We start from the raw sequence: 21,625 nt of genomic DNA, 5'->3' as shown, positions 1-21,625 counted from the left end.
ATCAAGTTTTATATTTAACAAATGATGAATATGCTGCACTATTGAAATGATTACAGTACATAAAAATTCACATTATGCTGCTAAAAATAGCACTGAAAACTAAACTATAATATGAAAGCATTCTTGGACTATAACTAACCTATATAAAATCACTAAATATTGAGTTTCAAAATGTATACAAATGTATGAAGTGAAGTGAAAGTCGCTCAGTTGTGTCTGACTATTTGCGACTGCATGGACTATATAGTCCATAGAATTCTCTAGGCCAGAATGTATAAATGGTTATAAATTAAGAATATTAATTCCTCAGACTTTAAAGTACAAAAGATATTAGTTCCATATTTTGAAAAATAGTGGATACTCTTGAGTTTTTTCTTTTGAAAACTTGATTGCAAATCAAATTCAAGTTTAAAAAAATCTACTTTGTATAATCACATTGCAACATTTCAGAGACTGAGAACATACTTTAAACCTACATCTTGATGCAATTTAATTAGCATCTATAAATTCTTATATCTAATTAAAGTTAATGTTTCAAGAAAAATCTACCAGATTTTCTAGTAGAAGAATAGAAGAATCTACCAGAATTTCTGGAGTCCCAAAGGATTAAAAAAAAAAGAAAGAAATTCATTCTAGAATTATTTTCAAGAGGCCATATATACATCGTGTTTAGTTGCTCAGTCATGTCCAACTCTTTGTGACCTCATGGACTACAGCCAGCCCACCAGGCTCCTCTGTCCATGGGGACTCTCCAGATAAGCATACTGGAGTGGGTTGCCATGGCCTCCTCTAAGGGATCTTCCCAATCCAGGAATCAAATCCAGGTCTCCCGCACTGCAGGTGGATTCTTTACTTCTGAGCCACCAGGGAAGCCCAAAATATACATTACCTATACATTATACCTTTATATTTAGAAACAAGGATGCCTTGTTGGAAATTGTCTACATTTTCCTTATACTTGTCTGACAACAACTGAGACAAAGAAGTTGTTTCTTGCCCTTTTATCTTTCTGAGCATGTGTGGGAGTCAGGTAAAAAGATTTGTAAAGAACCAGAAATAACTTCCATGCTCCAAGTTCTTGGGATCTGCGGCATTTATATATATTGTGTGTGTGTGTGTGTATATATATATATATATATATACACACACATTATATAATATATATACATTTGTACAACTTAACATCAACCACAGCAACATATATTACATCATTCTCCTAATGAGCTTTGCCTTGTTGCTGTAGTAAGGGCTTTCTTCTCAGAAAAGTTAGCCTTTTTCACAGACAGCAGGGCTCAGGAGACTGGGCTATTGGACGTGGAAATGTCAGTGAAGAGGAGGAGCACACTGGGCTTCCTGAGACAGTGCTCTCGTTAGTTATCAGGTTTGCTTGCCTGCAACAAAATTAGGGTTCTGGTGAGAGCCTGTTCAGTCGCTTCAGTCGTGTCCGATTCTTTGCAACCCTATGGACTGTTCTATAGCCTGCCAGCCTCTTCTGTCCATGGGATTCTCCAGGCAATAATAAAGTGGGTTACCTCCAGAGGATCTTCCCAACCCAGGAATTGAACCCAGGTCTCCTGCATTACAGGTGGATTCTTTTACCGCTAAGCCATCAGGGAAGCCCTAGGGTTCTGGGCTTAGAGGTCAAAAAAACAAGGAGCTTGTTCATCAATAGAATGTACCAAAAGGCCAATGATTACAGATATTTAAAAATATCTAAACAGCAAAGCTCCAGGTGAAATTTTTTTGTATTTCTTAGTTCAGTTTTAGTGGATATTAAACAATTAAGGTCTAAACAGAGTGTGTACGTGCATATGTGTATCGATTATGTTCAGTTCAGTTCAGTTGCTCAGTCGTGTCCGACTCTTTGCGACCCCATGAATCGCAGCACGCCAGGCCTTCCTGTCCATCACCAACTCCCAGAGTCCACCCAAACCCATGTCCATTGGGTCGGTGATGCCATCCAACCATCTTATCCTCTGTCGTCCCCTTCTCTTCCTGCCTTCAATCTTTCTCAGCATCAGGGTCTTTTCCAATGAGTAGGCTCTTCACATAAGGTGGCCAAAGTATTGGAGTTTCAGCTTCAGCATCAATCCTTCCAATGAATATTTAGTGTTGATTTCCTTTAGGATGGCCTGGTTGGATCTTGCTGTCTAAGGGACTCTCGAGAGTCTTTTCTAGCACCACAGTTCGAAAGCATCAATTCTTTGGCACTGAGCCTTCTTTATGGTCCAACTCTCACATCCAGACATGACTACTGGAAAAAACCATAGCTTTGACTAGACAGACCTTTGTCAACAAAGTAAATGTCTCTGCTTTTTAATATGCTGTCTAGGTTTGTCATAGTTTTCCTTCCAAGGAGCAAGCGTCTTTTAATTTCATGGCTGCAGTCACCATCTGCTGTGATTTAGGAGCCAAGAAAATAGTCTCTTTGTTTCCATTGTTCCCCATCTATTTGCCATGAAGTGATGGGACCAGATTCCATGGTCTTAGTTTTTTGAATGTTGAGCTTTAAGACGACAGCTTTTTCATTCTCTCCACCTTCATCAAGAGGCTCTTTGCCCTGAACCATCCCATGGCCTGTACCAGGCAACTAGAGACCACCCCTATAACCCAAAGCCCAGCTTGCAGAAATTATTCAGATTAGCCAATCTCAAACTTTATTCTGCCCTTTCTTATCTTTCTTGCCCCAGTAAAGGTTCTGGCCTTGATTTTTCTCTCACTCCTGCCCCTTCTGCCTCCTGACCTTCCCTGTTGCTCTGCATGGTGTAGTATGCCTGCCTCCTTTTTCGTGGGACAAAGTTGTTTTCCTGAGTCCCTCCTGTGTCCCCTCTTGTGGCCATACCTGACTGACCACCACACAGAACAAAGAACAATATGTATGTGTACGTATATAAAATAACCACACTTCTTGTCAAGGACCATGATTTATAGCCCTATTTAATAAATTTAGAAGAACTAATAGAGGGGATATGAAGCAAAACTCTCAGAAGCTTTAATGTGTAAATTACTTTGTAAGTATAGCATGGAATTAGGTTAAGACTTAACTTGCATATTTTAAATCGAATTTAGGCATTTCATGTGGAAAACATAATACTTTCTATAATAAGTAATTCTTTGTCATTAAAATATACTTTTGTTGTCTCATTAAATGAATACTGGTAATTTCCCTTTGAAAAAATGCAGTGTTAATACATCCAATGTCTTGAAATGTCCGAGATTATCCCTTTATTCATCCTACAGAAAATTTTCATGTAAAAATGTGCAAATACATGATTTAGTTTAGTATATTTGCTTAGCTTGTGTTTGTGCATGTAGACAATGTTCCAGTCATCATTACCCAAGTATAAGCTTGCCTTTTACATGTCACTCAGAACTCATGAAGAACAGAAAGATTGTAGTCTGTTTCAGTGATTATAATGACAGTAATATTTTGACAAAATGCCCTGGGTCATATATACTGAATCTTCCTTGGAGCCATTTAGAGGAAAGCCTTCAGATTGTTAGAAATCTAAACTTATCTTTTCTTCTCAGATTTCAAGTCAGTCAGTTCTACAAAGATTGTGAATTTCTGTTCTGGAATGATGTCTTGGTACACACAACGCTAGTCTTTTAAGGCTGTTAGCATTTTTTAGTCTAGTGTGTGGTTTTTAAAGTTTTCCTTCTGTTATGAGCAATTTGAAAGACAAAGACTAACATGATTAAACCATGAAGTATTATTTTTAAAAAGAAGCTAAATTTTTCTGAGCTAAAGTATGCTTTAATGTTTAGGATATCTAATATAAATGTGAGGCATTAAGTATTGCATCTTTGGCCCCAATGAACAAATTAAAATATACAGTGAGAGTATCAAAAATAAATCTATGGTTCTCTGAGTATCAGTATTTTATAAATTTCCTTTAATTGGACTAATCAACAAAATGATTTTTTAGGTTTTTCTACATTTTGTTTGCCAAAAATAAGCTATTTTAAAGAGTTACTGTTCAACAAGCTTCAAAGAAAAACAAATTATATTTAAAATAGGCCTAATTCTTCATACTGGAGTGATTAGGGAGTTCTACTTCTCAGATTCTCTTAAGCTTAGGTCATGGTCTCTCATAGGAAAAGTTTTATACTTGATTCTTAGATACTTGTACTTCAACAATATTAGTGATTTATTCAAGGCAACAAAATCTGATAAAAATCTGGTAAAATTAAAGAGGTGAAACATACATTTAGGTTCAAAGTCAGACACAGATTTCTATCCTATTTCTGTCATTTAATAGTTCATGACCTTGAGTTTACTTCTTAACTTGTTCTGAGCTTTTTCTCTTCTTTTTATTATATACCCTTCTACTTGAAGCTACATGGGGCAAGAACTTTATTTCTTTTGTTCACTGCTAAAGCTCAGGTTTCAAAATAATGTCCAAGAACCTACACTATAACCTGGGCACATTTGTGCCAAAAGTCCTCACATGAAACATTAGACTATTATCTTCTAAGGTTTGTGTTGAAAACTGACAACAAAAATTAATTTAAGGATATTATGACTTCCACTGTGGTTAGCTACTTTATGAAACTAATACAGTCCCATTTTCTATTGATTTTGAGAAGCCAAAGGCTAGAAAATAACTTACATAATAAATATCTATTCACTATAATGAAATAATAAATGTGAATAGAATTTAAGCAGGTTGTAAATGTTGTCTCAAACATACTTTTCCTGCAGTGTATTTATAGGCTGCTTCTGCTTTCGTGGCTATTTATCTAATATAAGTTTTCTTTAATGAACATAACCTGCCACTTCTCTCAAAATCATGATGGTGATTTTGGATGGTGAATTTGGATGGTGAATAATGAATTGCACATACAAACACAAATACAAAGTATTTTTTTACCTTAACATTTCTTATAGTATTCAATTAGAAGCATATAAAAAACTTCATGTGTTTTATGTTGCACTGAATATTTATAATATGATTTTGATTTTAAATGTTGAAACCAATAATGTTGTTAATTGCCATTAAGTGGAAACTCTAAATTTTAAATGTAAAAATGTAAATTTAAAATGCATCATTTATTCCATTCTATAGAATTAAAGGCTTCCCTGGTGGTTCAGATAGTAAAGAATCTGCCTGCAATGCAGGAGAGCCGGGTTCGATCCCTGGGTTGGGAAGATCCCCTGGAGAAGGGAACAGCAACCCACTCCAGAATTATTGCCTGGCGAATCCCATGGACAGAGGAGCCTTGGAGGGCTACAGTCCATGGCGTCGCAGAGTTGGACATGGCTGAGCGACTTTCACTACTACTATAGGATTAAATCCTTACATTTAAAAATTCTGTTTTTTGTTGTTTTTGTTTTTTTTTTTAATTTTTTTTATTTTTAAACTTTACAATATTGTATTGGTTTTGCCAAATATCGAAATGAATCTACCACAGGAATACATGTGTTCCCCATCCTGAACCCTCCTCCCTCCTTCCTCCCCATACCATCCCTCTGGGTCGTCCCAGTGCACCAGCCCCAAGCATCCAGCATCATGCATCGAACCTGGACTGGCGACTCGTTTCATATATGATATTATACATGTTTCAATGCCATTCTCCCAACTCATCCCACCCTCTCCCTCTCCCACAGAGTCCAAAAGACTGTTCCACAAATAGAAACTATAAATCTTCAGAATTTTTGCATGATTATACTATAGAGTAATACACAATGAAACTATTAAATTGCCCAAGATTTATCATTAGTCTTTTAAAGTCAAATTTATATAAATAAACACAATTATGCCATATGTATGTGTGTGTGTATATATATATATATATTTACAAATAGGCACATGTAAAAAGTTTAATGAAAAAAATTATGGTAAATATGACTATGGTAAAAGGATTGTTGATACTAAAAGAGACCAGAACTTTGTAGCAGTTTGAGCTTATTTACTTTTTAAAAAACTATTTTTCTAACAAATAAGTATTTTTCCTTACCAGGATTTCTTAAGCTGCTCTCTTAGGAGAAACCCAGAGCTTAACTTTGTGTTATTTTGTTGAACTATACTTCCTGAAGTCTCTGGATCTGCACTGCCCAGTACTACTGGCACCGGCACATGTAGCTCATGAACACTTGAAATGTGTCTCCTCCAGATTGTGATGCACTGTGTCATACACAAGCTGGATACACTGCACACTGTAATATACCAAGGTTTAGAAGCCTTAGTACACTCCCCAAAAGAATAAAATATGTATTAATCTTTTTGTGTGTGCTCAGTCACTCAGTCGTGTTTGTCTCTTTGCCACCCCATGTACTGTAGCTCGCTGGGCTCCTCTGTCCATGGGGAATCTCCAGGCAAGAATACTGGAGTGGGTTGCCATGCCCTCCTCCAGGGGATCTTCCTGACCCAGGTTTCCTGCATTGCAGGTGGATTCTTTAAAGACTGAGCCACCAGGGAAGCCCATTAATCTTTTTCTATAGGTTAAAATTCGATATAAGAATATTTTGGATATACTGGATTAAATAAAATATATGATTAATTTTACCTGCTCCTTTTAATTTTTTAATGTCTATGCAAATATTTAAACTTAGAAATTTGGGCTTACATTATATTTTTCTTAGATGCTGCTGCTCTAGATGACTGATTTAAATGGCATATACAGATTCCAGCAAAATATTTGATATAAGATGTATTTTCCTATGTAAAGCATTATTTCCTTTTGATATTAATTACTGTTGTGCTGTGAATAGAGTGAACTAATGAAAAACTTTATAAAGGTAATTAAATGCTATCATATACAAAATATTAAGCTTAATACTAAAATTAACAACTATAATATCTGTGCATACTAAATGGCTTCAAGTTGTGTCCAACTCTTTGCGACCCTATGGACTGCAGCCTGCCAGACTCCTCTGTCCATGGGATTCTCCAGGCAAGAATACTGGAGTGGGTTGCCATGCTGTCCTCCAGGGAATCTTCCAAACCCAGGGATCAAACCTGCATCTCTTACATCTCCTACACTGGAGCCACTTGGGAAGCCCCAACTATATAATGACACTCAAAACAAAATTCATTTGAAAGTGAAAATATAAAGCAGTAAATGAATATTTAACAAGTAAATATTAAAAAGATGAAGCAGACACATGCCCTAAAAATGAACAATCTATTTTTCTATTTTGATACTTATTTGGATATATGTATTTCAACTCTGTTAAGTGTAATGATTCCTTTCCTTGAACAAAGAATATCTATGATCTGCATATCTAGTAAGAAAAATAACTATCTACTGGGAAGTCAATTTAGTTTATTAGGAGACTCATATTCAAGATGCAGTGCATGACTCATGCTATAACTGAGTTGTCAAAATAGTTTGTGCCTCAGTTGCCCTCTTATGTAAAATGGGGAAAATAATACCCCAATCATATTCAGAAAGTTGCAAAGAGGTTTTTCTATCTACTTTTTTTCTAGCTCATTTCGTCAGCTATCCTCATTTTTTAATAAAGTAAGACCTTTGATTTCTTCATTTTCTTCTCCAATTATCAACCCCCTCATCTTTACTTACATTTAACTTGACACTATAGCCCATCATTTCAATCACTCTTTTGCAAATCCTCTCAACTTTTTTAGTATCCCTCCTCATGTAGCATCCAACTGGCAGAACCTTTTGATGAGTCCTACCATTTGCTTCTTCTGTGCCTACCTCTCAATGCTGCTGCTGCTGCTAACTCGCTTCAGTCGTGTCCAACTCTGTGGGACCCCATAGACAGCAGCCCAACCAGGCTTCCCTGTCCCTGGGATTCTCCAGGCAAGAACACTTGGAATGGGTTGCCATTTCCTTCTCCGATGCATGAAAGTGAAAAGTGAAAGTGAAGACGCTCAGTCGTATCTGACTCTTAGCAACCCCATGGACTGCAGCCTACCAGGCTCCTCTGTCCATGGGATTTGCCAGGCAAGAGTACTGGAGTGGGTTACCATTGCCTTCTCCCTCAACAGCTGAGCACTGTTGAAAAAAAACAAAATTCAGTAGGACATATTGGTTCTACTATAATCCACTGTCACCAGCCTCAAGTTACTCTACACCCCTGCTCCCCACTCTCTACAATAGCCACATTTTTATTAGATGCTGCTGCTCTAGATGACTGGTTTAAAACAGCGTAGACAGATTCCAGTAAAATCTTAGTAGCCTTTCTGCTACTCAAATCTCCCTCCTTTTGCTTTCCTCTCAGCAGATAACTTTTCCTTAAACTTCACAGAGGAAACAGAACCATCAGAAGAAATGATCTTACCTTAAAAATAATACCTACACACCAAGATTTATCCATATATATATAAAATATGTACACATATTACATACATACATATATGGGCTTCCCTGGTGTCTCAGATGGTAAAGAATCTGCCTGCAATGCGGGAGACCCATGTTTGACCCCTGTGTTGGAAAGATTCCCTGGAGAAGGGCATGGCAACCCACTCCAATATTCTTGCCTGGAGCATTCCATGGAGAGAGGAGCCTGGGAGTTAGAGTCCATGGGTCACAAAGAGTCAGATATGACTGAGTGACTGTCACTCACTCACTCACATACATATATACATATACACATATATATTCCACTCATCTCTAAATAAGTTAGCTAACTAAGCTACTTTTCTGAACTTATGAATTACCTACCTACTCACCTACTTTTTGCACAGAATATCACAAATTTGATGTGTCCCAACCTGGAGAAGGCAATGGCAACCCACTCCAGCACTCTTGTCTGGAAAATCCCATGGACGGAGGAGCCTGGTAGGCTGCAGTCCATGGGGTGGCTAAGAGTCAGATACGACTGAGCGTCTTCACTTTCACTTTTCACTTCCCTGCATTGGAGTAGGAAATGGCAGCCCACTCCAGTGTTCTTGCCTGGAGAATCCCAGGGACGGGGGCCTGGTGGGCTGCCGTCTATGGGGTCGCACAGAGTCGGACACGACTGAAGCGACTAAGTAGCAGCAACCTGGACTTAGGACTTCCCAGGTGACGCTAGGGGTGAAGAGCCTGCTTGACAAGGCAGGAGACATAAGAGATGCAGGTTTGATCCCTGAGTTGGAAAGAGCCCCTGAAGGGCATGGCATCCCAGCATCCCAATACTCCAGTATTCTTGGCTGGAGAATCCCATGGACAGAGGAGCCTGGAGGCCACAGTCCATGGGGTTGCAGAGTCAGACATGACTGAGGTGACTAAGCACGCACACACATGCAAACTGATCTTTTTTTTTTTTTGCAAATACTTTTCTCCTTCAGTCTTCCCTGTTTCAGTAAAGTGTATAACTATTCACCAAATTGCTTAAGTTGGAGAATCAAGGGTGTCCATCATTTCATAAACCTAATAATATGGCAACATTACATTTACATCATGGACTTCTGGATGCCAATTATAGCGTTTTCTCAGACTTTTATGTCTCCATTATATAAATTATATCACTATTGTTTGCTTTCTTCTAATGGAACTCAGTTTATTTTTCAGTGTATTTCAGCAGCCCCGGACCTGATGCTTGGCACAAAACAGCTCTAAAAAAAAGAATTACCTGAATAAATGAATTCAATAAATTCATGATATGAATGAATGCTCCTAGTAATGTAGGGATAATTAAATACTAATGTTTAAGCTGCATCTAGTAATTTTCATAAGTCATTTTGGTGCTCAATAAATATTTGCTCATGATAAAGAAAACAAAACTTCATAATAAATGTTTTAGAAATAGAAGTTAATTAATTTGTATATATACTATGTACAAAACACTGGAGTCAATACTATGGCAATTATAAAGAAAAATAAGACACAATATTTGTTCTAAAATCCAGTGTGCTAAGTGAAGCATAAATACAACATATATCCTAGGCAACAGGGCTTCCCTGGTGGCTCAGATGGTAAAGAATCTGACTGCAGTGCAGGAGACCCAGGTTCGATCATTAGGTTGGGAAGACCCTCTGGAGAACGAAATGGCAACCCACTCGTGTTCTTGTTTGGAGAATTCCATGGACAGAGGAGCCTGGTGGGTACAGTCCATGGGGTCACAAAGAGTAGCACACGACTGAGTGACTAATACTTTCACTCTCATACCCCAGGCAAGTAGGGTATATCAAGTCTGTATCAAGTGAATCCTAAAGACACTAAATGATAAAGAATTTCAGATAGTAAGTTAAGGAATGCTACTGATCTCCTCTGTCCATCTGTAAACTTCACAATAGTCCCCGTCCCAGGTCGACCATGCAGTTACTGGATGCTGCACCCATTTATGCTTCTATGCTGATACTGAAAGCATTGCACTAATTTGGAGAAGCTTCCTTCTTTCTCCCACTTAAAATAATCCTTGTGCCTTCCATTATATTTAGGTTACATCTTCAACAATGTGTGGATATTCAAAGCATTAAAAGAATCTAGTCTACACTGTTTTGCTTTGCTACTCGGTTGCTTTTTAAAGTAGGGATGTAAGGCATAATCTAAGGAAGAAATTGTATTTGGATCTAGAATGGAATAACACTCAGAATTGCTATATCAGATTACATTTTAGCCCATGGAGCCCAAGACTTTAAAAACAACAAATACATTTTTTCTTTTACAAATTGAAAACATTTAGCTAGGCTATTTAAAACAGGTGAAAACACTCTAATAAGACATTTAGCCACTCTGCTAAAATGCTACTTAGCCTAGTATTATCAAATAAACAACTTTAATGAAAGAGGGCACAGTTGACTAAACAGTACCAGTGTTATGTCAGAGAAAGCTTATTTTTATATCTTAATTCCTCAAAGATTAGAAAATAAAATGACTTATACTTGAGTATTTCAAATGTAACCTTTTGGTAACATTTTGAAAAGCCAATTACTCTTAGAAATGTCCCTGGAAATTGATACTCCAATATCCAACTTACCAGCACAGAGGAACTTCTAAATATTCTCCACAAAACAGAATAAACACATTCTTGCCTGTGTTAGCTGCATGATCCTTCTGATCAGATGCTAAGTGTAGAGACAGTAAATTCGGTGCTAGACCATTCCCACTCCTAAAACTGCCACAGCTGGGGATCTTCCCAGGTACAACCAATGAGTTGTCATTTCATTAGACTCAGAAGACCTTCCCTGTTTCACTTGTTTTAAACAGAGTGGCTAAATACCTTTTCAATTTATGAATATTTTCTGTGGCTTATAGACTCTTGGGCTAGGTGGACTAAGATGTGTCCTGATGTAGCAATGTGTTAGAGTACTGTAGACTGGATTCAGAGACTCTCCCCCCTTTTCCAACCTGTGAAAGAAAGGCCTGCATATGATAGATATGGGCAGAGTCTGTATCAGTTGGCTACAACTGAATTATCAAGCTAGTCTTTATTTCTGGAAATTTTAAATTAGTAGTACATGACTTTAAATATTGGTATTTCACATATAAGTTTTACCTTTAAAGTTATAGTTAATATTTCTTTTTTATTCTAGCATTTTACGAAATAATTATCAGTTCTTAGTATGTGTCTCTGCTATACATGATTTGTTAATTTTCATTTACTTGATCTTCAAACAATCCAGTGAGGAAACTGTTATTATTACAATTTTATAGATGAGAAAACTGGGCACTGAGAGGCTAAGTAAGTTGTCCAAGGCCTACGCACAGGCAAGATAGTAAGTAGTGGAGCCAGGATTCCCATCCAACTGTCTGATTCCACAACCTTCACTCTTACACATTATACTGTATTCCACACACATTATTCTTTCACTCACTTATCCATTCTTTCTAACATTCAGTGAGAACTTACAAGCACTGGGCACTGAGTAGGATACTCAGAAGATCTGTGTTGAATTAACGGTTTTACCTCAAGTTTATTCTACTTTTAGAAATCCTTAGGTGACTTCTGAAGTAACTATAATTTAAATGAAAACAAGTACAACTTTAATTGTACTTTAAGGCAATATTTTGGCAATATTAGCCAAGAACAGACATATTTATAGAAAAAATTAATCTGAAAGAAGTGAATGTTACAGAGATAACACAACTAAAATTTTATATATATATATATATGTATATATGATATTATATGGGGCCTCCCAAGTGGCTCATGGGTAAAGAATCTGCAATGCAGGAGATGCGGGTTCATTTCCTGGGTTGGAAAGACTTCCTGGGTCAGAAAGATTCCCTGGAGAAAGAAATGGCAACCCATTCCAGTATTCTTGCTTGGAGAATCCCATGGACAGAGGAGCTTGGTGGGCTACAATCCATGGGGTCACAAAATAGTTGGACATGACTTAGGACTAACCATATATTTTCCTACCTTTTACAAAAGCCACTGAAATAATTTAACTTGTTCTTGATGACTGGGATAATAATTATAAATATCAGTTATTATTCTATGTTTCAGATAATTTGGAATTTAGGGCTGAATAGGCACTAGCTTCACAGTAATGAAAACAGATTTGAAAATTTGTACTTTTTCTTTGATCCCTTATCTCTGGAGGAAGTGTTGGTATATAAAATCAAAGATGAAAGCAACTTTATCACAGGATGTTTACTGCTTTAAAAAAATCATATTTTCACTAATGTCATCAAAGTGTTTTGGATTTTTAGTTCCATTCAAAATATCCTTCTCATACTACTTCAAAAACAACAGCTTCTAACATCTAATATATTGACTGCTTACTCCATGCTAGCCATTGTGTTAACCACCTCATGTATATTTTATCTCACTTTACATTCATATTGAACTTTAAGGTAGAAAATTATCCCCATGTTGCTGATAAAGAAACTTGATTATTTGGGAGGTAACTTGCTCATGCTGACAAGTTGATGAGTAGTTTTAATTAAAACTCAGGTTTACCTGGTTCTAGAGACCATTTGCTTCAGAACTGTATTCTACTGCAGGTCTGATGTACCCACCAATAAAGCCTCAGAGCTTCTTCTAAGATCAGTTTATACCCATCACTTGACTTGACTGACTGGCACAATTTCTAGCCATCAAAGAGTGGAAACACACAAGTGATTTTGGAAATTATGTTTCACTGAAGTTGCAAAAATGTAGAAGAACCAGTCAAACATTATTTTCCATTTATGCATTAACTTATTTATTTATTGGTTTGGTCAGTCTTTTATTTTACATTCTGACAGTAATTTCTCGGCTTCCATACTTCTACTATTTTTCAGTAAGTAAAAGTTAGAATGGACTTGCATTTTACCACTTACAGTTAAGACATAAGGAAAATAATTTTAAAAATTGACCAAAGAAAATTCCAATTCCTCCCTACTAGAGAGAAAGGAATTTCTGGATCTTCAGGGGTCAAGCGAATACAAAAGTTGGCTTTTTTTTTTTGGCTGTGACACACAGCCTGTGGGATCTTAGTTCCCTGACCAGGGATTGGAACCAGGCCACACATTGAATGTGACAAGTCCCAACCACTGGACCAGCAGGGAACTCCCTAGAAGTTGGTTTTTATTAGGAAAATACTAGTTTTACTAGTATTTACTAGTATTTTACTAGTATTTAATACTGGAATAATTTCACTAGTCTACTTCCTAATTTCAAGCACAGAAACACTAAACTTTGCTTCTGAGGAAAATAAATTTTTAATACAAAGAGGGCCAGCAAAGATGAGTCTATTAAAATTTCACTTCTCACAAAGTTGGAAGAGACCCTCAAGATCAACAGCCATTCATTTATTCATCAAATATTTTGGAGCTGTGAATGCTTTTCCTCACAGATATGAAAGATTTTCATTTTTCAATGGTTAAATCTGTGACATTTTGGAAGGTCTAGGATTATAATTTTCTGACACTGGGATTAATGTACATTTTAAAAAGATAATAAATTCTTATTTGTTTTCAAACTGGAGACACTTGGTTTACTGTCATGGTGGAAGTTGGCCATACTTATACATTATAATAATATCTTTATTCTCTAAGATTGTTCAGGAGATTTCCTGTGTTAATAGATGCATTATTTGCAATGCCACAACATCCTCTGAAAGCTTTGACTGCTGACATTTTACTCAATTTACATAATTCTGTCTCTTAGTTTGAATAATAATAATGATAACAACAACCACTTATGTGCTATGCACTGTTTTATACATATCAAGTAATTTAAACCTCTTAAAGGATCTATGATGTAAGTACTATTATTATCCCAGTTAAAGAAGAGAAGACTGCGAAGTCATAAACCTTGAGGAAGATGAGGAATCACAGGTCAAACAAAGGCAGTATAACCCTAGAGCTTGTGCTGCCTCTCTTGAAGAGATGAAGCTCACCTTCTTAAAATACACATCGCTCAGTCAATTGGCATTTAAAAGTGTTTAGACTTTCTACTTGACCAGAAGTAGAGACACTTTGTTTTCAACTCAATCACTCAGAGGTGATTGGTCTCCTTGTCTTGATTTATATATGTGCATAACAGGTCCTTTATCCAGGGGAGTACAAACCAATTTTAAGGAATGTTTGAATTTCAGTCTTTGCTTTGCTGCCAATTCTCCCCTCTGGGTGTCTGCTGCTGACCGGCTTCCACTGCCTCTGCACTGCGCCTGCAGCTACTCACCACTATCTTTAATTCAATCTCTGCTCCTGTCACTTCTTGGTTTTCATATTCAATGACAAAGCATTTATAGACATGACCAGTTAGTCAGTGTTCCTCGTTCTCCATGGGTCAAGCTGACAGATCACAGAATGCTGACTATAATCTTTGTAATCTTTTCAATTTCTTTTCCTGCAGCCTAGACAATCTGCTTCTTTTTTGGCAAGGCTTTTGGGGATAATTCCAGAAACTTGAAGATCCTTCAAGTGAGCCAAACAACAAGGCAAGCAGTAAATTTTGTTCTTGAATGATACTGTTCAATGGAAAAAGCATATGAAGTACACAATTTCCAGATGAATTAGATGAGTAGTTCTTATATTTTAGTTTTTTGCCAGAACCACCTGAAAGAGCTTTTCAGGAATACAATCTGCAGCCTAGTCCTGGAGATTTTAATATATTATTTCTAGCAAGAGAACCAGAACTCGCATTTTAAAGTTTCTCTGGTGATCTAATGCAGTGACCGTACAAACACCACAAAGAAACTCTGGTGTAGGCTAACAAAAAGTAATCTTATAAAATATCTTATTTAGGTAGTTTTGCCCTTTAGATTAGATAGAATTTTATGGTTAAATTCCCAAGTCTATCAGCAAGCAGACTGGATTACTGGATTTCTCCAGCTCAAGTTACTCACATTTTTGGAGCCATCTAACTAAAGGACTTCCCTGGTGGCTCAGAGGGTAAAGCATCTGCCTGCAATACGGGAGACCCAAGTTTGATCCCTGGGTTGGGAAGATCTCCTAGAGAAGGAAATGGCAACCCACCCAAGTATTCCTGCCTGGAGAATCCCAGGGACGGAGGAGCCTCGTAGGCTACAGTCCATGGGATCGCCAAGACATGACTGAGAGACTTCACTTCTCTTCAACTAAAGGACATCTGCCTTATCTTTAATCAGTTCTTCATATGCCTGGAGTCATGTTAGATGCCTCTGTGTGTTAAATTAGCATACACTTAAGAATCATTTTGGTTTGAAATGTTTGTTTTTCTTTCATGTATGGATATGATTGTATATCATTAAATATTTTTACTCTGGTTGATTTTAAATTTTGAGAAAAATAAAACAGTATTTTTGGTTCAGCAGTTGGTATGATTGTACAAGCTTCATTTGGCTAATGGTAGTGGTTTAATCACTAAGTCATGTCTGACTCTTTGCCACCCCATGGACTGTAGCCCGCTAGGCATCTCTCTCCATGGGATTTCTCAGGCATGAATACTGGAGTGGTTTGCCATTTCCTTCCTCAGGGGATCTTCCTGACCCAGGGATCAAACCCTGGTCTCCTGCATAGTAGGCGGTCTTCTACATTGCAGGCGAATTCTTCACTGACTGAGCCACCAAGGAAGCCCAATTTGGTTGATAATTCCACACAAAAGGAAAAATCAACTTTGGAATTTTTTTAATGTATTTATGTATAAATACTTTATTTGAAAATTAGCTAATTTTACTTTATATATTCTGTGTCTTATTAAATTTTTGACCTTACTATTTTCTTATGTTCCTGGAGTTAAAATAATTTTAACCACAGAAAGCTTTTAATATTTGACCATTTATATTTTGAGCTTTGAAAATAATTTTAAGTTACTATGAAGAAACCTTAGACCTATATATTAAAACTGGTTTAAAAAAAAGTTAACCATCCTATGCAATTTTTTTTTTTTCCCCATGGAACTGACTTTTATAGTCCAGTTTTGTTTTTTTTTTTTTTGAATTTTTTTTTGAATTTTATTTTATTTTTAAACTTTACATAATTGTATTACTTTGCCAAATATCAAAATGAATCCATCACAGGTATACATGTGCTCCCCATCCTGAACCCTCCTCCCTCCTCCCTCCCCGTACCATCCCTCTGGGTCGTCCCAGTGCACTAGCCCCAAGCATCCAGTATTGTGCATTGAACCTGGACTGGCATCTCGTTTCATACATGATATTTTACATGTTTCAATGCCATTCTCCCATTAAAAAGAATACATTTGAATCAGTTCTAATGAGGTGGATGAAACTGGAGCCTATTATACAGAGTGAAGTAAGCCAGAAGGAAAAACACCAATACAGTATACTAACGCGTATATATGGAATTTAGAATGATGATAACAATAACCCTGTGTACGAGACAGCAAAAGTGACGCTGATGTATGCAATTTTTTTTTTGTAATCTACCAGTGTTTTACATTTGGCTATATCCTATTCCTATATGAAATGTATTTAAGAAGTAACAGAAAGGTCTAGCTTGCATATCAAATGTTATTTTTTTAAATTAGCTACTATTATGTCTCAGTTTACTGTCCTCTTTCATTTCTATAATAAGAAATTTAGTGTAAATAATACCTGTCATACTCTTCAATTCTAAAGCACTACTTTAAAACTAGAGTAAATTTTTATTTCTAGAGATTTTTATTTTTTAAATAGGAGAAATGTTGCCCAAGTAGAATGATCTGGGTGGCATTCCTCACTAATCTGTAGGACAGAGATGATTTTTTTGTGACTCAGATTTTTCAAAATTATTGCTTATAATAATTAGAATAAAAACTTTTTAGAGTTATTTAAACATCACAAGGCCCCTTCATTTCCTATGATCCTACATTAAGTAAAATCAAGAAATACACAGGCGCTTCCCTGGTGGTCCAGTGGTTAAGAATCACCTGCCAGTGCAGGAGACATGTGTTCGATCCCTGGTCTGAGAAGATCCCATGTGCCACGGGGCAACTAAGCCCGTGCATCACAACTACCGAGCCCGTGTGCTGCTGAAACCCATGCACCAAGAGCCCGCGCTCCGCAAGAGAAGCCACCGCAATGAGGAGACCACACGCCGCAACCAAGAGCAGCCACTGCTCACCACAACTAGAGAAAGCCTCCATGCAGCAATGAAGACCCAGCACAGCCAAAAATAAATACATAAACATAAATAAAATTTTTATAAAAGAAATACACAGTGGAATGAAGGTTAGCATTATAAAATAAACATTTTATAAAAGGTAATTAAATGTATTTTTTCAGATGGCAAAAATCTAGCCACTCCTATATTCAAAATACAATATTTTCTTTGCTTAAAAATGTCATTCTAATTCACTCTAATTTATTGAACAGTTTTGTGAGATAACATTATACAAAAATAATGTGACAACAATGCAAAGGCCTTAACAAATTGAAAATTAAGATATCAAAATATAGTGTCATTTGGTAAATAATATTTTCTTTTCTTTACTCAGCAGTACAAGAAACTTTCTTTAGATTCATGTTTCTTGGCATCCTGAAAGGAAAAGAGTAATTTTTTGATCGTTAACTACACTATTCAGGAATTATATAGGGTAATAGGAAATTTACTGTCTGAGACCACAGGAAATTTAAATGTCTGCAGAGGAAATAGTTTAAAATAATCTGAAAGTGGTATACTTAATGCCTTATTTTTTATTACTATAGCTTTAAAAACTAAAGTTAAACATGAAGTTAATATTTATTTCAATGACAATAAGTGGATTGTTTCTTGTTTTCTTTTGACAGACTATACATGTGAATCCAAACAGAAATATGCAAATCCACTCTCCAATTAGCTTCAAGCCAATTTCATGCCTTACTTTTAATAATTCAAAGTTTTACTCTCCATCTGTTAAAAAATACTAACCCTTTAAACTTCCCAACTTTGCTTTCAACAGTCATAGTTACTACATATGTGAACACTGAGGTTTCTGCATTTTCCTTTCCCTTTGCTCCCTATACTGGGGTGTAAGATCACCACTCCATCACCACAGGCTTCAGGGAACTGGACCCTGGAACTCCGTGTGCTCCTGGTTAGAAACCCCAACCGCAGCAAACAGTCTCGCCCCCACTATCAAGATTAATCTCACTAACTCTACTTATCACAATGTGCTTCCCATTTGTTAAAAATAGAAGTGCTTTACTATGGTTAAATAAAAATGAGTCCCAAACTAGTCTTTTATTAAACATGACAGAATATCAGTCTCAATCAAAATATCTGTCTATATATGCACTGGCTTTTGCTGTTTAAGCAAAAGATACCAGTATGCCACTTTAGCGGACTCTAAGTCACTGTAATTTTTCAGTCACCAACTGTTTTATTTTGAGAAAGACTGAAACAATATGACAGGCAAGAATGGTTAAATTGCCCTTACTCAGCTTCAAACTGGGAGCACTTGATGCAGACATTAATCACGTAGAAACTGATTGCCAGAATAGACATGCTTTATTTGTATTATAAATTCTGTTCCAGAGAGAACACTGAGAAATCAAATTTAGAAGAAAATAAAAATGAATAACGTACCATAATTTTTAACTTAAAAATAGTTTTTTACAATTAACATTTAGACAATCTTACTCTAGTGAATAAGTGAACACTGGGGCATTTAGAACTTATTTGAAAATTTTACTCTTCAAACTTATAGGTAAAGTGCATTTTGCCAAGTGGTTTAACTTCCCTGGTGGCTCAGCCAGTAAAGCGTCTGCCTACAATGTCGGAGACCTGGGTTCAATCCCTGGGTCGGGAAGATCTCCTGGAGAAGGAAATGGCAATCCACTCCAGTATTCTTGCCTGGAAAATCCCATGGCTGGAGGAACCTGGTAGGCTACAGTCCATGGGGTCGCACAGAGCTGGACACGACTTCACTTTCACTTTCACTTCCCTTTTAACTGATACATATATATATATATACTGATATATATACATACTGTTGCTGCTGCTGCTGCTGCTAAGTCACTTCAGTCGTGTCTGACTCTATGCGACCCCATAGACGGCAGCCCACCAGCCTCCCCCATCCCTGGAATTCTCCAGGCAAGAATATATGTAATTAGCATATTCTGTACAGAACTGCAATCCACTTCTACTGTGCTCTTGATATGATTCTAAACAATCTGTAGTCATAATACAAATGTCCCAGTAGGAAATTAATTCAATAATGCAAGAATTCCCTTAAATTAAACATTTAGATATTTAAATGTATATAGACATTAGACAGCCTGCATGGAGCCAGAAATTTGATAACACTATATAGAAATTTCAGATTTCAGTATAAAAGAGGAGACAATATTCCACGTAACCAATTAATAGAAAATTTTAAATATTATTTTGCTCATAGTTACTCTCTGGAAGTTCTGAGATAAATTTTCTTTCAAAAGTGTATATTCCTAGAAAAAATTAAAATTCCATTACCCTAAAACTGTAAACTTGTTTGAAGGTATTATGAAATAGAGAAAATATGCCAATTTACACACTGTATGCTCACATATATCATTTGTATAATTTAAACATTAGTATTACAGTGTGATGAACTTTGGATGAAGCTGAATTAAACTTGTGTAAATAAATAGCTGAGTTACTAGCTTAAAAAAAAAAGAAAAAGGAAGAAAGAAGGCAAAGCTGCGAACAGATTACCAAAGCATAGTTATTGATGTTACTCAGTTATTGAATTAACTAAGTTAATTCCAAGTTCATACAATACTTTATTATACTTAGAGTGATTAAGAAAAGGTCTTTATCATTTAAAAAGTAAATCTGAAATGTATATTATGATCCCTGTTTTTATCTGTTAGACCAGGTAGACCAGGTTTATACCTGTTAGAAAGATTAGTCTTTTTTTTTTTAAAGAAATCTTATCTATCTATATAAATAATAATAAATATGCTATGCACATTTTGTTTTAGACACACATTTGATCAGAGTTAAAATCAAAATTGACTAAGTCACTTAGTCATGTCTGATTCTTTGAGACTCCATGACCTGTAGCCCACCAGGCTCCTCTGTCCATGAATTTCTCCAGGCAAGAATACTAGAGTGGGTTCCCATGCCCTCTTCCAGGGGATCCCCTCCAGGGATAGAACTAGAATCTCTGTCTCCTGCATTGGCAGGCAGGTTCTTTACCACTAGCGCCACCTGGGTAGCCAGGTAAATTAAACAGTATCTCCTAAATTCCAAAAATTACTACAAGTATCAAATTCAACCTATCTCACTGTATTCCACATGAACCCTACAGCAATCAAGAATACTTACTTAATTCTGCATTTTAAAGAGCTGCTTTTATTAAAATCATTTTTAGAATTTAACTCTTCAATTTCTAGCAATTGCAATAAAGCTTGATTTACTTTCCCCTTAATCTAGTCATTTATTCATGTATTTTTTTAAATTACAAAACTCAAGTCCCTTTATTCACTTTCTAAAAAAAACACAAACATGAGAATAAAATAAACACACCCCACTTACTAGCCCTTGCAGGATAGGAAGCAGCCCTGGACAGACAGCCTGCAAATGTCTTTCCTTACACTTCAGTCTGCATCTCCTCAGGCATTCCAGGGGTCCGTGTTTTGACCCCTCTTGCAGGGGAAAGGAAGTGGAAACTAAAAAGAGTCACCTACAAGAGGGTCACAGTGACCTTACAGCTATTTGACGATGCTGCTGCCAAGTCACTTCAGTCATGTCCGACTCTGTGCGACCCCATAGACGGCAGTCCACCAGGCTCCCCCAACCCTGGGATTCTCCAGGCAAGAACACTGGAGTGGGTTGCCATTTCCTTCTCCAATCTAGTCATTTATAAAATAACAAAATACAGTTTTTCACATTGCCAACATCATTTATTTATACTTATTTAGCATTCTATAATTAGCTCCACTCTTGCACGCTTAAAATCTTTTACAGAACTTCCTTTTGTATCTGTTATAGGCTTTATAGTATTATAGACAACAAGTCCACATAACTTGCTGTTATTTTGCTTATTAACTAGATGTCCATCGACAGATGAATAGATAGGGAAATTGTGGTACATATATACAATGGGATGTTCAGTTCAGTTCAGTAGCTTTAAAAAAGAACGCATTAAAAAAAAAAAAGAACGCATTTTTTTTTATTAGTCAGTTCTAATAAGGTGTATGAGCCTAGAGCCTATTATACAGAGTGAAGTAAGACAAAGAGAAAGACAAATATTGTATACGAACGCATGTGTATGGCATCTAGAAAGATGGTTCTGATGAACCTATTAGCAGGGCAGCAACCGAGACGCAGTCAGAGAGAACAGACCTGTGGACACAGCGCGGGAGGGATAGGTGGGATGAACTGAGAGAGTAGCATGGAAACGTATGCATTA

At 36.6% G+C, this 21,625-nt stretch overlaps 1 protein-coding gene across 14 annotated transcripts in view; it reads right to left on the bottom strand.

The window, feature by feature from the left end:
• Window positions 1-21,625, bottom strand: part of RIMS2 (regulating synaptic membrane exocytosis 2) — a 605,965-nt gene that overhangs the window by 104,835 nt on the left and 479,505 nt on the right. The window contains exon 1 of one of the 14 annotated variants that reach the window (XM_086336259.1): window positions 10,874-11,028. The exons of the other annotated variants lie outside the window; for them this stretch is intronic. The gene's annotated coding sequence lies outside the window, so the exon portion shown is untranslated. Of the gene's footprint in view, window positions 1-10,873; window positions 11,029-21,625 lie in introns of those variants that run through there. 14 annotated transcript variants of the gene reach the window in all.

Source organism: Bos grunniens, chromosome 14 (assembly GCF_055505025.1).
Source record: "Bos grunniens cultivar Pamir isolate PY7600 chromosome 14, Bosgru_T2T1.0, whole genome shotgun sequence".
NCBI classification, from domain to species: domain Eukaryota; kingdom Metazoa; phylum Chordata; class Mammalia; order Artiodactyla; family Bovidae; genus Bos; species Bos grunniens.
The sequence above is the reverse complement of the archived record's forward strand: the minus strand, read 5'-3'. Positions and strand labels throughout refer to the sequence as shown.